Source organism: Myotis daubentonii, chromosome 7 (genome assembly GCF_963259705.1).
Source record: "Myotis daubentonii chromosome 7, mMyoDau2.1, whole genome shotgun sequence".
Classification (NCBI taxonomy): Eukaryota; Metazoa; Chordata; class Mammalia; order Chiroptera; family Vespertilionidae; genus Myotis; species Myotis daubentonii.
In genome coordinates, this window is record NC_081846.1 from 39,894,599 (window position 1) to 39,910,460 (window position 15,862).

The 15,862-nt window shown below is 40.8% G+C and overlaps 1 pseudogene; it reads left to right on the forward strand.

Moving 5' to 3' along the window:
- Positions 1 to 477: 477 nt before the first annotated feature.
- On the forward strand, positions 478 to 15,258 carry LOC132238835 (acyl-CoA (8-3)-desaturase-like; annotated as a pseudogene).
- Positions 15,259 to 15,862: the final 604 nt, after the last annotated feature.

Sequence of the window (15,862 nt, forward strand, 5' to 3'; positions counted from 1 at the left end):
AATTTACAGCCCCAGCTCGCTTTAGCTTGTTAAGTCTGAGCCTCCGCAGCTTTTGCAGAGCAGGAATACATGCCTAAGTGGTATGCCTTTCCGTGTGCATATTTGTCTTCCTTCATTGTTATTTGAGTTAGTCCCTTTCATTTTTTAAAGACATCAGTATATTTGCATGTGGCCTAGTTATAATGAGTTCTTGCTTTATCCCAGGACAGGTTTTCTTAGGCTGCCATACAAGTGCCCTGCATTCTGTCCAATGTACTATTTAAATATTTGGATTTTTCTTCTTGCTTTCTTATGGCTTATCTTCCTTCTAATTTTTGATGAAGATTGTTTCCTGGACTTCAATGGCTCTAATTTGCATGCCCTTAGTAACCTTATACTTAGCTGCTGTAATAGTCCACCACAGTGTTTGGAGTCTTTATAAATAGTTCCCTGTTGCAAATGATATCTATAAGCATTTTCCAAGGAGGGTAAGTCAACATGTTTAAGTGGGATGCCTCAGAAAGGACCTGTGTAACTCCTGGAGCAGAACAGAGATGCTGCTACGAAGCACTTTCTCCTCCCACTCAAACTATCGCTTGGCTTCAGTGTTCAGTGACTGACTTTGTGTGGGTGAGAGACACAGGAGGAGAAAAATTCTTCTGGAACCTATGATCTGTTTCTTTTTGCATCTTTGCATGAGTATAAACAGCTCTGGACACATCTCTTGAAATTCCCCTTCAGTTTCCCTTGATCTTGGGCTAATTACGTTAGTAAGTTACCTCTGTGCCTCAGTTTCCTCATCCATAAAAGGAGGATGACAATCCAATCGCAGTCTCTTTCCTAAGGTCATTGTGAGCGCCGAGTGCGTTTAATAATAAAAAGTGCTTAGAATAACCCGGTCCTCAGGAGGCACTCAGCAAATGTTCCTTACAATGTTCACACCTGCTATAGCCTGTTCCGTGCCTTCCTTGTCTCCTCCGCAGCCTAGCGAGTTCATAGGGCAAAGGAAGGTGGAGGACCAAACCCAAGGAGGGAAGGCCCATCCTGCTCTTGGGTTCACTCACCTCGGGCTAACTACCACCGTGGGTCTTTGTTTCAGTCCAGTGCTGAACACATGTAGCTGTTCACTTCTCTTCTGTCCCCTGCTGCCCCATGGACTCCCATATATCTCTTGAACCTTATTTCTGTGAACAAGACCACAAATAAAACATGCTATTTTTGCTTTCTACTTTATTATTTAGGACTAAAGAATGAATTAGGAGGAATCTGAGCTAGAAGAAAGCAAGTTGTGAACGCATAAGGATAGTTAGTGAAAAAACACTCTCCAGTACCAATTCCAATGCTCACTGCCCTACCACCCTCTTTAGTCATAACCGTGGGAAGAGCTGAGAGGTTTCTTAGAAAGCCAAACAGATGTTTGGATCCATGGAGGAGATTATGTTCTGGTCCTTAAAGGAGCAGCACACCACTCCCAGATGCAATTGACATAAATTGGAAAAAAAAAATCTCCCTAGACCTAACCTATTTAATAAACACACATCGAATACCCACTATGTACACTGAGGTATGAAATAATAAACTAAGTAGTCATTTGCCCTCAAGTAGTTCATGATCTAGTAGGAGAAATAAGCTAAGTATGAAAATAGCCATAATATAAGGCAGAAAATATTAAGTGCTGTGGGAAACACATAAATAAAAATCGTTCAGACAAAATCTGAAATGTATAGTCAGTTCATATGAATTTACCATGAAAATTTTTTCCCCCATCAAAATCTCTACTGAAATAGTGACTTCACCTTCAGATAAAAATTGACTCTGTGTCTGGTCTGAGCAAGGCCCTGTGGGTTCTATGCTAGATGCAAAGATTAACAGGTGACTTCTAATCTTGTCAGGGATGTAAGACATACAGACACATGATCATAGAAAACGCTGAATGTGAGAAGGAACATGGGAACCCAGAAAGGAAAGTCTTTCTAATCAAATCCAGATAGGCATCCTGGGTAAAGGGCTACGTCTGGTCCCAGCCCACTCCCCGTCTCAGTGGTCACCTGCAGGCCGTGTGCAGTGGCCTAATGGCTCCTGCTCTTTCCTCTGGCCATGTCCCCTTCCTCACACTGTGGCCAGGATGACTTTAAAATGTGGTTATTCCTTTTCTATGGCCCTTTAGCGGCCTCCTGTTGCCATGGAGTCAAACCCAGACACTTTCCCAGAGGCATGGGGCCCTGCCTGCTTCTCAACTCTCACCACGTGTCCACTCCACTTTATCTGTGCTGGTCCCTGGCTTTTTCAAGCATGTTCCGTTGGCAGCATCTTTGTACTTATAGTTCCCTTTTCCTAGACTCTCTTCTTCATACTCTAATCATAGGTTGTACCTGGGTTCTGGCCTTGCCTCTTGAGAGCTTCTTCTCTCCCCAAGTCATTGGCTTGATACTCTGCCAGCTTCTCAGGTGCTTCGGGACTGAGCTTTCCCTTTACTCTCCTTAGAACAGGTCTTAGAGCAGGCTTCTTAAATCTCTTACTGGGGCAAAGTAGCCGCATGTCCCATTGCCAGGGCAGTGACTTAGATAATGTCTCAGAGTACGATAACATAAGGGTCAGGTGTGAAACCTATGCTTCACTTCCAATGCTTCCACTCATTACCTGTGTGACCTCAATCAAATTATATGACCTCTCTGTCTTTGTATCTCCATAGGTCCAAACTTCTTTCCTTCATTCTTCCATTTCTTCATTCCATGCTTACTTACTGAGGGCCTATTCTATGCATGGTACTGTGCTAGCCCCAGGGCTGAGGTGTGAATAAGACTCCCACCATATATGCTCTTAGGAGCTTCAATTTGAGCACAGGAGATAAACAGGATGTGCAGATGGAATGACAATCTCCCTCCCAGGCCACTGACTGGGTGAATCCTCTGGATAGAGGAGAAAATAAATACTTGAAAATTTTCCAAATTCTGTTACAGAGACCAGTGGAAAAGAGCACTCTTCCTGGAAATTTAAATTGGCTCAAGGTACAGGAAAAACTCTCATTTCAAAGCTTCCCATAGTTGGTTATTTGGGTTGTTTCTTTGTTTTTCCTAAAGAGTAGATGGCTTTGTTATTGGAAAAGGCACAATAATGGGTCCTGCTTTTATGTACTTCTTAATGAACAGGTAAGCTTGTGAGCATGATCTGAAAGTAGGGAGTAAACAAAAGAAATGAGTTATCTGCAGTAACCATCATCTCCACTGAGAAGAGGGTAAACTGTACAGATTAAGTTAGATTTAGGGAGAGGTTTTTATTCTTTAATATGGATCTAAGCTAAGGCTATGAGAATTACTGTTTTCCCCTGGAGTGTGTGTGTGTGTAAAGTGTTCCAAAAGTTCCTTCCACAAGATTTAAAAAAGAAAGAGGAAAGTGAAACTCTGCTAGGGTTAGCTGCCTTGAAATGAAAAACAAAAACAACAACAAAAAAAACACCCTCTGTGATTTTATTTCAGATAGAATTCAGATTTTAAGAAGCATTCCACTATGCTATGCCTTAGCTACATCTTGTAAGTAAGAGAGGCAAGAATTATAAAGCAAGACCAGCACTTCTGAGTAAGTTGAACAAATAAATTAAACTTTACCCAAGACGATCTAAAGAGATCTTACTCTCTCAGGTGTAGAGGATGGAAAACCAGATTAGGAATTAAGGTTGCCCAGAAGGAAAATCTGTGCAAAAGTGTTTCTCTTAAACATTTGTAATGGTGATGTTTCGCATACAGTTTCAATATGTTTTTCTCCTATCCTACAGTTTCCTCTGTTAATCCCTTACTCTTCAGTAAAGAGCTAGCCATGGCCAGGCCCTTCCCCCCCCACTGACGCTCCCCCACTGGCCAACCTCCCAGGAAAGTCAGAGGGCAAATAGTCTCCTGTGGCAGAATGAGGGGATGGAGGAGTGTTACTTTGCACGTGCAAATCTAGCAAAATCAACAGAACCACTGATTAAAACCATTCTTGCTGTCATTGGAAATAAGAAACATACAACACATGCATTTTCAAGCAAAAAAAAAGCAAGTTACTTTTCATTAAATAATGACAATATATCTACAATGCATATCCAACTCAAAGTATATCTATAATGTTGTTTCCTTTATTTAGTGACAGACTTTTTTTTGCCTGATCAGTTAGCATCATGATAGCAAACACTGAAAACGGATATGCACACAGGCTGAGAGAGGGGGACCCAGCACATGCCTCGTACACTGTGCATGTTGGACAGGGACCTCACGGAGTGAAGTCATGGGAGATGAGGCAGGTGAGGAACAGTTTGACTAAACTGTTAAAAGAAGTTTAAATTTTAAAATGGTTTTCAAAAACCCCCAAAATTCTAACCTACACAGAACAATGTTATCTTATTTTTGTGTCCCTGGGACTTCTTCCCAAAATTCTTTACAAGATCTTCTAGTATTCTTCAGGTTAGTTCAGATTTTTCTATGCTCTAATTCCTGGAGCAAAAGGGGAAGGTGGAGTGGGAGGGGGGAAAAAAAGACAGAAAGGTACATAGAAACCCGGAAGAGCAAGCAAAACCTGAAGGTGTTCACCCTCAGATGTCCAGCTCCATCCAACTCTTCCTTTGGCCCTTTGCTACTCTGATAGCAGAACAATAAACTCCAAGCAGATGGCATGCCCCCTCCATCTGAGGTCTATCAGCCACTGCACTTGGCTTTCAAGAACCTCATTCTGTCTCACTCCTGACTGAACTACTACAGCACATCTCATGCTGCTAACATTAAGGTGCATGTACCATGCTTAATCAATTGACTCCATATTTTAAAATGTGACGGTTTCAGGTGAAAGATCCAGAGAATGAATAAAACAGTTATGCAGCCCCCATTATACGGTACTAATTGATTTTTAGTACCTCTTCTAAGGCAAAGAAATGTAAATGGGTTAATTTGGAATAGCTGTTAGCAACACTTAATCTTTTCATGCCTGAAATTCATACTCTGTGGTTAAAGTTAAAAAATCTCTTTGAAACACTTGGCATCAAATAAAATGGAAAAGATAAGCTGGACTTTGTTTTAAAGGCACTCGTTCTTTAATAGATATTTTGGTCTTTTTGCTAATAGAAAAGCAAGATAATTAGTCCACAAATGTGAGATCCACAAGAACAGATACTTTTATCTGTTTGTTCACTAATGTATTCTCAGTGCTGAAAACGGTGTCTGGCAATCCTAGATACTCAGTTAATACATGTTGAATAATAAATGAGTAGCTAAAGCCCCAAAAACTATCAAACAATTTAAGTATGAAAAATATAGTTAACTTATTTTAGGTGCTAAATAATAAATTAATATAAAAAATAACTATTACCATTTTTTAATATTTACTCTTTACCTCCCTGAGTGTTTTATTCAAAACACCTTATTTAACCCTTCAATTCTACCATAAAATGGGTGGTAAAATTTCATTCTATAGATGAAACAGCTGAGATAGCTAGAGGCTAATATTTAATGAACCCAGGATTCACATGCTCATCTATTTATCTCCACAGTCTAATCTCTTCAGCATATACCTACCGCTTGTATCACCAAAGAGTAACATCTCAAACCTGGAATTTAAGATTTACTTCTTGAATCAAAAGCCTCTCCTGATTTAGACTCAGCTTTAGATTTGAATGTCTGTGAGTCCACATTCCTCTAAGTAACAGTGCACACATTATTTAATTTCCTTGCACCTGTTTCGTGTGTGTGTGTGTGTGTGTGTGTGTGTGTGTGTGTGTGTTCTGTAGAATGTATTTAATTATCTTATTTTATAGGGAAGGAATTTATTAGAATTAGATGGGACATTCTTGTGAAGCTTACCTAGTACATAATCAGTGTTTGTTTTTATGATTTTGTGACCTTATCCACAAAAGCACAATATAGTAGATAAGTTAAATTATTACATTGTGAAACGAAAATGTGTAGAAATGTGATCTAAGTAATTCCAACACTGAAAACACTCATTGTCACATGATTATTTTTCCCCCTTTTGTTGGGTGGAGGTGGAAAAAGGTACCTGATTCCTAGGATCCCAAGGTGGACTTTGGCAATACAGACCCATCCTCAGGAAATCTTAGCCACTTTTGTTTTTTGTTTTTCTTTATTGATTAAGGGATTACATATGTGTCCTTATCCCCCCATTGCCCTCCCCACCCCCCATTCATGCCCTCACCCTCCTGGTGTCTGTGTCCATTGGTTAGGCTTATATGCATGCATACAAGTCCTTTGGTTGATCTCTCCCTCTTACCCCCTCCCTCCCCTACCTTCTGGCTGAGGTTTGACAGTCTGATCTTAGCCAATTTTGATGACTAATCAAGGAAGCATGAGAGGTCAGACTGACATTCTTGTTTCATTCATTTATAGCTTTATTTTCAGAGCACAGAAAAGTAAAGAGGCGAACATTGCCTGATAATTACTTTTTTACTAATTCCTAATTACTAGCTCTTTTTGTGTATTAAATTTTTTATTCCTTCCTATGATCACAGACATTTGCCTTTATTGCTTAATTTTTCCATATTATAGGTGAGCACAAGACGTCCTCTGGGAACTCTCCTCTCTGCTCTACTTGTACTGAAGGGCATTTTTAATTACTTAAGCCTTTCCATTTTTTTCTGAGAATTATTACATACCAGAGGAGAACATCATCCTAAAGTGAATACGATGTCTAAGCAAATGTCTGTCTGAGTTCCTCATTTCATTGAGGGCTTCCACCTAAGGGAGGGCAAGCCATGATGGGCAAGAAAAATAAGGGGGGGGGGGAGATGATGAGGAAGAAAAAATTAGCATACCCCTTATACTGTTGATTTTAGGAATGATTAGCTCCTTATAAATCTCTGGCAGGTAGCAGACAAAACTTGATGTACTGATATGACAGACACTAAAGTACCAGTGGGAAATAGAAGGCATAAGACAAGAACTTCCAGGTGACAATTTTTAAGAAGTGTTTAGGTATGAACCAAACAAGTGTAAAGCAGGAGTGCAGGTGAGACAAAGGAGGATGCTCTGGATTTGCTTGAGAAGACAACAGGGGAATGCTAGGAACACTGACAGAGAACAAGCTGGAATAATGCAGTGTTTCTCAACTTAGGCTCGTGGTGACCACCTGGGAAGCTATATAAAATCCCCATGCCTAAGCTGCCGCTTAGACCATCGGAATCAGGATCTCTAAGAGTAGGATCTGGGCATTCACAATGTTTTAAGCTCTTGGTGACTCCCGTGAGCAGCCAAGGATGAGGGCCACTGGCTGAGCAGGGGGTTCAGTGCATGGTTCCTCCCATCACTCTGAGTTACACAGAAATTTGAATGGGCTAAGTCTTTATTTTTAAAAGTGACAGCAATAGACCAAGCACATTTTTCTTATGAATTCCCTGACTGGGTTTCCTGTATGAATTCTTCTGACAATGAACAGCTCCTGTCCATTGTCTGAGCTGGTGATAATGCTACCCGTAAGAGCTGAATTGCTGCTCTGCTCCAGTCTCCTGGGTGGCAGACTTACAAACAGGGGCTGTTGGTGAAAATCTAGATCTCCGAGAGCAGCTGCCGATAGAACCTGTCTGTCCTCTTTCCAGCTGCCTCTGGGAACACTTGCCACCCCAGGCAGCTGTCCCAGGGCCTAACTGAATGAACCTCTGCCAGGGACCACCAACAGCTGCTGAAATCAGCTGCCAGGGAAGGTGAGGGGGCGAAGTGGGTGGGGAGCACTTCTGTAGCCATTGCCAGTTCCTTGGGGAATTCATGATCACTCCCCAGTGTTAACCTGAGTGGATGGGTCATAAAATGGAGGAAGCTTGTGAAACAACTATGAAAAAATATCTACAAATAGTTAATATTAAGGAGGACATGCTTTGATAGGAAGCTATTAATTACTTTCCATTTACTTGGAAGCAAATATCTAACATTTTAAAAATTGTCTTGAAATACTAAAATATATTTTAGGTTCACAGAACTAGTTCTTTCTTTTCCCTTCCATTGTTCCTTTTTTTAACAATCTGGAAATTAATACATTTTCCTTTTCGTACTTAACAGCTTTTATAACGTGAGCTAAGGCTTCTTTAAAAGATACTTTAAATGAATGAATATTTCTTTCATTTCAAACAGCAGCAGTTTACATATTTTTAAAATGTATTTTTAGTGAATCAGAAACTATATTTAAAAGTGTTAACAAATTCTGGAGCTTAAGACATATATTTCTATTTCACTGGTGCCTGGTGAGTGTTGCTAAGTAGTGAGAGTGAGTAAACCTCCCAGTCTAGAAAGTGAGCTTATTATCTTTTTAGTTCAAGATATGATAGGTTAACCAACAGAGCTGTAGTTAAAAGTATAAACAAAGCATAGGTTTGAAGTAATCACATAACTTCATGTACTTTCATGGTTCAGGGTCTATAGATTTTAAATGACACCAATTCTCTTCTATCTTAAAGCCTCGGGTGTATCAGTAAGGTTGCAAATGTATTTTAACTCCACCACCAATGTCTTTTTGAGGTCATTTTTTTTTTCCTCTGGGTAAAACCTATTTTTAATACATTTTTTATGAGATTGTTCAAGAGAGAATATATACATACTAATACATCTGTGAAATAAAGAAAGGCAGATTCAGGAAGAATCTAGTGAATTAGAGAAAAGTTCAAAGAAGCATAATGTTCATAGCCGAAAGGTGGAATCTGGAACAAACATGGGATGAGAGAGGAATAAGGGATATATTAGATCAATTTCTATTACAGATTGCAGAAGTCAACTCATAATAGTCTAAGCAAAATAAACATTAACACTTGAAAAGCACTCACATTTAGTTGAATGCATGTTTTGAAAGATAGCCTTAGGAATCCCATTCTTCCGTCTCCATTTTCCTTTGAGGGCCTTCATCCCTTCATCCCTACAGGAAGATCCATGCATACACAGCACCAGCTTAGTCATCACAGAGGAAAGAAAGCACCTCTTTCAAACATATCTAGTCTAGGGACTGAATTTCACTGAACCAGATCAGATCAAATGCCCTTCTCTGAGCTGAACTGTGGCTAGGAAATACGCCAAAATACCCAGGTCGCTTGCTGACTCCTGGATCTGGAGAAGGGTAGAGTCATTCCCACCTGAACCACATGGATTGAAAGTGGAGAAAGGTAACCCAAAAGAAAATGCGTGTTATGGACAGGAACACACACATGTATGCACTTGAGCACGCACACACACACACACACACACACACACGGAGACTCCTTATATCATTTAGCACCCCCTATGACAGTGATGGTGAACCTATGACACGCATGTCAGAGGTGACACACGAACTCATTTTTTTGGTTGATATTTCTTTGTTAAATGGCATTTAAATATATAAAATAAATATCAAAAATATAAATCTTTGTTTTACTATGGTTGCAAACATCAAAAAATTTCTATATGTGACACGGCACCAGAGTTAAGTTAGGGTTTTTCAAAATGCTGACACGCTGAGCTCAAAAGGTTCGCCATCACTGCCCTATGATATCCTCAATGTAGGATGATTCAAGAAAGCTTTGATAAAGGACTACTAATAAATATATGAACAGGATATAGAATAAAACACAGATAATAGGAACAAGAGAGGAGACAGCAGTTACAAGAATCTGGAAGAAGAGGATCTTTCAGAAATGGTCACGCTGAGAGAAGCAATGGCTTTTTGTCAAGTGACAGAGCCAGCCCAAGGCAACTTGGCAGGGAGGAAGCCAGAAGAGTCGATACACCAACCTCTCTTTCTTCTCCCTCCCTCTAATCTCTGTCTGAGATCCCCTTTGGCCAAACCCAACAGGAAGCCATATGGCAAGGGAGCTCCGAAGGCATGATAAAAAGAAGGGAGAGTGGATCTGGCAGAGCAAACATAAGGTATTTATAGCACATACACTCTCTACAAAAAGATAATCCATGATAGTGTTCAGTTGTAAATGTATAACAAAATGAATTCCATTACAATAAATGACATGAGAATAAAGATATCTGTATAACGTAAAGGAAATCCATCCTCAACCCCATATTATCTCTAGTCCCAACATTTATTTCTCTCTACTTTTCTTCATTACCAAGTTTCTTGGAAGAATAGCTAACACACCCTGCTTCTACTTTCTCACAGTCCGTTCACCCCATAATGGCCCCCTGCACTCTATAACAGTGGTTTTCCAAATGCAGCCTCCAGAACAGCAGCATCAATATCTCCTGGGAACTGGTTACAGATGCAAATTCAACCAACCCCCTCCAATATCTGCTTAATCAAAAACTGAGAAGCTGGGGCTTAGCAATCTGTGTTGTAGCAAGCCGTCCAGTTGATTCTGAAGCACACTTGAGTTTGAGGATCATCACACTACAGAAAGAGCTATTTCTAAGATGACAAAGGGCTCCACCATGCTAGAGTCTATGAGCACTTTTCTGTCTTTATCTTTCTTGACCCTGACCTTTGTGTATGAGATTTGACACTGTGATCTGATCTCTTCTGCAGGAAATCATCCTCTTTGTCCTCCCATACATCTAAGGTCATAGAGTAGAAATGTCCATCCTTGTAGAAATATTAGGATGAAAACCACTGTCTGTGTCTCCACTCATTATATCTCAAACCTCCCTAATACTGGTGAGCACCTGACTGATAATAAGCAGAGTTGAGGAAGTAAAAATAACCCTTCTCATGGATCCCCTGCCCCTTTTAAGTTGCCTACTTGCAAGTTTTACTTTATGTTCTTCCTTCCTCCTGTTTCTTCCATGCACAAAACTCAGTAGGGCACCGTGGAAAGGCGAAACCTGAAGTTTTCCAGCCATTGTGCCAGCTAATGAGAAGAAGAGTATCATTTGAGGAGTAAATAAGAAGGGTCACCTTTGGCCTCAAATCTGAGTCAAATTTCCCAATCTCACTTTATCAACAAATAATGCTGATATCCTTATCTGCATCTTATGTGTATTTTTCAGTGCAGAATCCATGAAATTAGGGGAGGAGTGTGGTTGTCATCCTAAATCCCACCACAAGATATATTAACTGGAAAATTGTGAAGATAGGGTCAAGACTTAATAATTGTTTTAGATCAAAATAAGACGTGGACAGATTGAACACTCTACTGTGGCTGAAACAAACACCTTCTTAGCTCTGAATTTTGAAGTCAGCAGAAGCTTATACTGTAGTTGCAGTCTACATGAGTATGGCTAGTGTTAATAGGCTTGGGCTATGCAGCTAAACTCTAGTACAAGTGAGCAAGTGGCCAGTTGGTGCTTTAAGCAAAACTTTAACTGATGGGCATGAGCTGAAAACCACAGTTAGGTTTAACCAGAGATTTGTCTTAGCAGTCATGATGGGTAATTCAGAGTCTTTAAATGAAACAAACAGAAATCTGGTCATAAGGGCAAACAGAGTGTTCTTTCCTGAGGTCAGGAAAGACTCCCTTCAGGAATTTAAATTGGAGATGAACTATCACTTATTCTGGGACTTGAGCCCATACAGCAAGAGAAAGACCTTTGCTAGAACCAGGAAAGACCACTATCAGGATGAGCAGACTTCCATGCATGTACTATTAGAAGTGGACTCAGCCTGAAATATGAAGTACAAGGCTGGAGTCAGCATCTCCTAATCAGTAGCAGATGAGATTTTTGGAGTCTTGAACATTGGTAGAAATCTAAGATTGCTTGTTCTAAGACTTATCCTGTTTCTTAGCTACTGCTAAATGACCCATAATCTTAAAAAAAAAAATTTCTAGTCCTGCTTAAAAAAAAAAAAAAAAGGATGTAAGTGGTACCGATGAAGCCATTGAAATAATACAGATTAACTAAAAATAAGGAAAGTGGCAATTTTAAAAATGGAAAGTTTATTTTGAAGAAGCACATGGTTATTGGTCTTTCAATGGACTTTTCTGAAGCTATGAAAACTCTGGATTGCAGAAGTGGAAGTATTGATAGCCAATTGACCACTATCATGGAGAAGTTAAAGCCAAAACTAGTTCTATCATTTTTTCTCTATTTGTTCTCCAGTTACCACTAAATGCATGACTCTTGACTGACATCCATGGTGAGGGTTTGGGTGGTATTATATTTTAACCCCTGGTTGTATTATTTTGCTAGGATTGCTACTGTGGGCATAGATTTTTGAGCTTCCTTAGTCATATGAATGAGCAAGTAGTATTGCAAAGATCCAGTGTATTCTACTGATTCTCACGCTCCTTTAAAGGAATCAGTGGAAGACACTATAGGCTGCAGCTCCTGAAAGAATCCTCACTTACTTGAAACCCCAACTCAATTGAAATCAGCAAAATAAAACATAAGGGAGAGCTAAATTTTGGATGTCAATTCCTTGGGCATTCAATGTAGAAGCAAATTTATACTGGGCATTAATTTCTCCTCAGTAATTTAATAATTAGAGGGTATTCTGACTATGCATATCTGGGTCATATTTTTACTGCTGGCATTGTGTTATTTGGAGCATTTTTATATTGACAATTGACTGCATCTGTAACTTCTGGTGAATTATATAAATGAATACAATTTGAGGTGGGGAATATAATATGGAATACATTTACAATTCAGCATAGTAGATAGATTTTTTAATGTAGTCTTCACCCATTTCATACCCTTCTGCAGCAAAATCTGAATTGCTCACTGTGGTTCAAAGAGGATAACAAGGAGGAATGGATGGTGACAGGGGTGACTTCACAAAGATGGAAACTAAACTGACCTTACAAACTATAGTTCTCCCCTGACCATAAGTTTCTCTTAGGCTTGACTGTCAAGCAAAGTGTCAAGAGCTAGAAAGCTGCAGAATATAAGAGAATTATTCTCTAACACTGATTACATTCCAGCTTCAACCCCTAATGTGGGACTCCTGCCTTCTCCAATCTCCTCACTCACTGCTCCCAATGGACGAAGGACTGACAGATATTGGTGAGAGCTACCCTTTCTTGGGGAGAGATAAAGTGATATAAGATTTTCTTGTGAACGCCCTCATTTATAAAACAGTATCTTCCTTTGGCTACTGTGACTCCATTCTCTTCAAACACTTTTCCCATCTCTTTTGTCTATTCTTTCTCAGTATCTTTCACCAGCTCCACTCCTTCTACACAGCCCTTCAGTGGGTTCTCTGGGGCACCATCTTCAGTGCTTTCAGAGTGATCTTTTTAAACCGCAAATGGAGACAACATTCTTCAGGTTAAAATCTTCCAATGGATTCCTTTAGCTTTCAGAGTAAAGTCTAAACTCTTTAGCTTAGTCTATGAAGCATAATCTAAATTAACATTAGAAGTATGAGGCCAACAAAGATGCCCCACACCCCTGCCACTACCAATTTACCCTGACACACAAAGAGAGAGAGAGAGAGAGAGAGAGAGAGAGAGAGAGAGAGAGAGAGAGAGAGAGAGAAGAAAGAAGAAGAAGAAGAAGAAGAAGAAGAAGAAGAAGAAGAAGAAGAAGAAGAAGAAGAAGAAGAAGAAGAAGGAGGAGGAGGAGGAGGAGGAGGAGGAGGAGGAGGAGGAGGAGGAGGAGGAGGAGGAGGAGGAGGAGGAGGAGGAGGGAGAGAGGATCTGAGTTATTTACATGGAATAGAAAGTATAGAGGAATTTGGGGATGGGGGAAAAAGTTATAAATAGCACAGTATCTCAATACATTGGTTAGAAAATTATCTAAACCCATCATCACTTTAATTTGATTTAATTTAATTACAGCCATCGAGCTGTGATTTCCAAAAAAGGGAAATTAAGCAAAACATTCAAATATAACCTAATCTTTAGTGGTCACTCTAGAATCTCATAACAAAACAGCCTATTGGCAGGCTTCGAAGAACATGATGAAACTTGGCTTATATCTGAAGTGGTGTTACCAAAAAATTGAAGCATAATGATTGCAAGAAATATGATGTAATGACAGTGCATCACTTTAACTCTTGATCCTTAAAACCTCCATAAAATCTATCACACTGTTATACACAAGTTTCAGGTGGTAATAATAATAATAACAATAATAGCTAATGCTACTGAGAGCTTACCCTGTGTTAGACACTTTGCTAAGTGCTATACTTATCTCATTTAATCCTCACTAACCCTAGAAGGGAAGCACTATTATCTCCATTTCACAGATAATAAAATTTGAATTAAGATACTATGATTTGGGGTTATCAGTCATTATGTAGTAGGATACTAGGGATCCCTTTGTGGCATTCCACATCAATAAGGGCCCATGAGGAAATACGTGAACTCTCTCCTGATTGGAGAATTGCCTCCAGAGCAGCCCCACTTTGAGCCAACTAAGAATGAAGAACTGACCCAGGAGGTCTAGGAGCTTGGGCCACAGTGGAACAGACGGGGCTCAGGAAGGCCTACTGTGTCTTCTTCCTGCTGCACCTGCTGCACGTCCTGCTGCTGGATGTTGCTGCCTGGCTCCTTCTTTCGTTTTATGGGACGTCCTTCGTGCCCTCCTCCTTTGTGCGGTGCTGCTCAGTGCAGTTCAGGCCCAGGCTGGCTGGCTGCAGCATGACCTGGGGCACCTGTCTGTCTTCAGCATCACTACGTGGAACCCCCGCTACATCGTTTTGTGATGGCCCACCTGGACGGGGCCCCTGCCCATTAGTTGGTGGACCCACATGCACTTCCAGCACCATGCCAAGCCCCACTACCTCCGCAAATGCCCAGACATCACCATGCACCCCTTCTTCTTTGCCTTGGGGAAGATCCTCTCTGTGGAGCTTGGGAAACAGAAGAAAAAGCACGTGCCCTGCAACCACCAGCACAAACACTTCTTGACTGGGCCCCCAGCCTTGCTGCTCTCTGCTCCCAGTAGTATAGTTTTGATTTTGTTATCCAGCAGAGGAAGTAGATGGATTTGCCTTGGGTGATCACCTTCTCCATTAGTAGCTTCCTCACTTATGTGCTATTATTAGAAGTGAAGGCCTCCTGGGCCTTTTCTTCATGGTCAGGTTCCTAGAAAGCAACTGGTTTGTGTGGGTGACACAGATGAATCATATCCTCATGCACACTGATCATGACCTGAACAGGTACTGGGTCTCCACCCAGCTCCAGGCAGCATGCAATGTCCACAAGTCCACCTTCATTGACTGGTTCAGTGGACATCTCAGCTCCAGATTGAGCACCATCTTTGAGCACCATGACACCTCGACATAATTACCACAAAGTGGCTCCCCTGGTGAAGTCCCAGTGTGCCAAGCATGGCATAGAGTACCAGTCCAAGCCCCTGCTCTCAGCCTTTGCTTGTTCACTCACTGAAGGAGTCCAGGCAACTCTGGCTAGACGCCTATCTTCACCAACCAGCGCTCCCATTGGAATAGGATCCTCTGGAGCCAAAGCAGAGGGGAACTTGAGGGGCAATGCCACTAACATTCTAATATTCAGAGGGGGTTGGTTTGAGAAGATAAAGACTCTGGCTCAAACCCCTCCCCTTTATCTTCTAGGCCCGTGGTCGGCAAACTGCGGCTCGCGAGCCACATGTGGCTCTTTGGCCCCTTGAGTGTGGCTCTTCCTAAGCCTTAGGAGTACCCTATTTAAGTTAATAACAATGTACCTACCTATATAGTTTAAGTTTAAAAAATTTGGCTTTCAAAAGAAATTTCAATCGTTGTACTGTTGATATTTGGCTCTGTTGACTAATGAGTTTGCCAACCACTATTCTAGGCAGATCTATGACCGAAAAAAGGGAGGGGAGTATGCAAGCCCCTGAAAAAGGAATGGAATTGTTGGGACAGGGATGCAAGTTTTGCTTCTTTTTTAGTGTGTCAGATGCAGATGGTTGGTGAGAAAGGAGGGAGTCAGAAAGGTGTTAGAAGAACAGGGAGGACCAACTAAGCCCAGACTTAGTGGAATTCCACCCCCCCCCCCCCAAAAAAAAGGATGAGCTCACCTTACTAGTCCACTTCTTAGTGCCTCTCCACACTT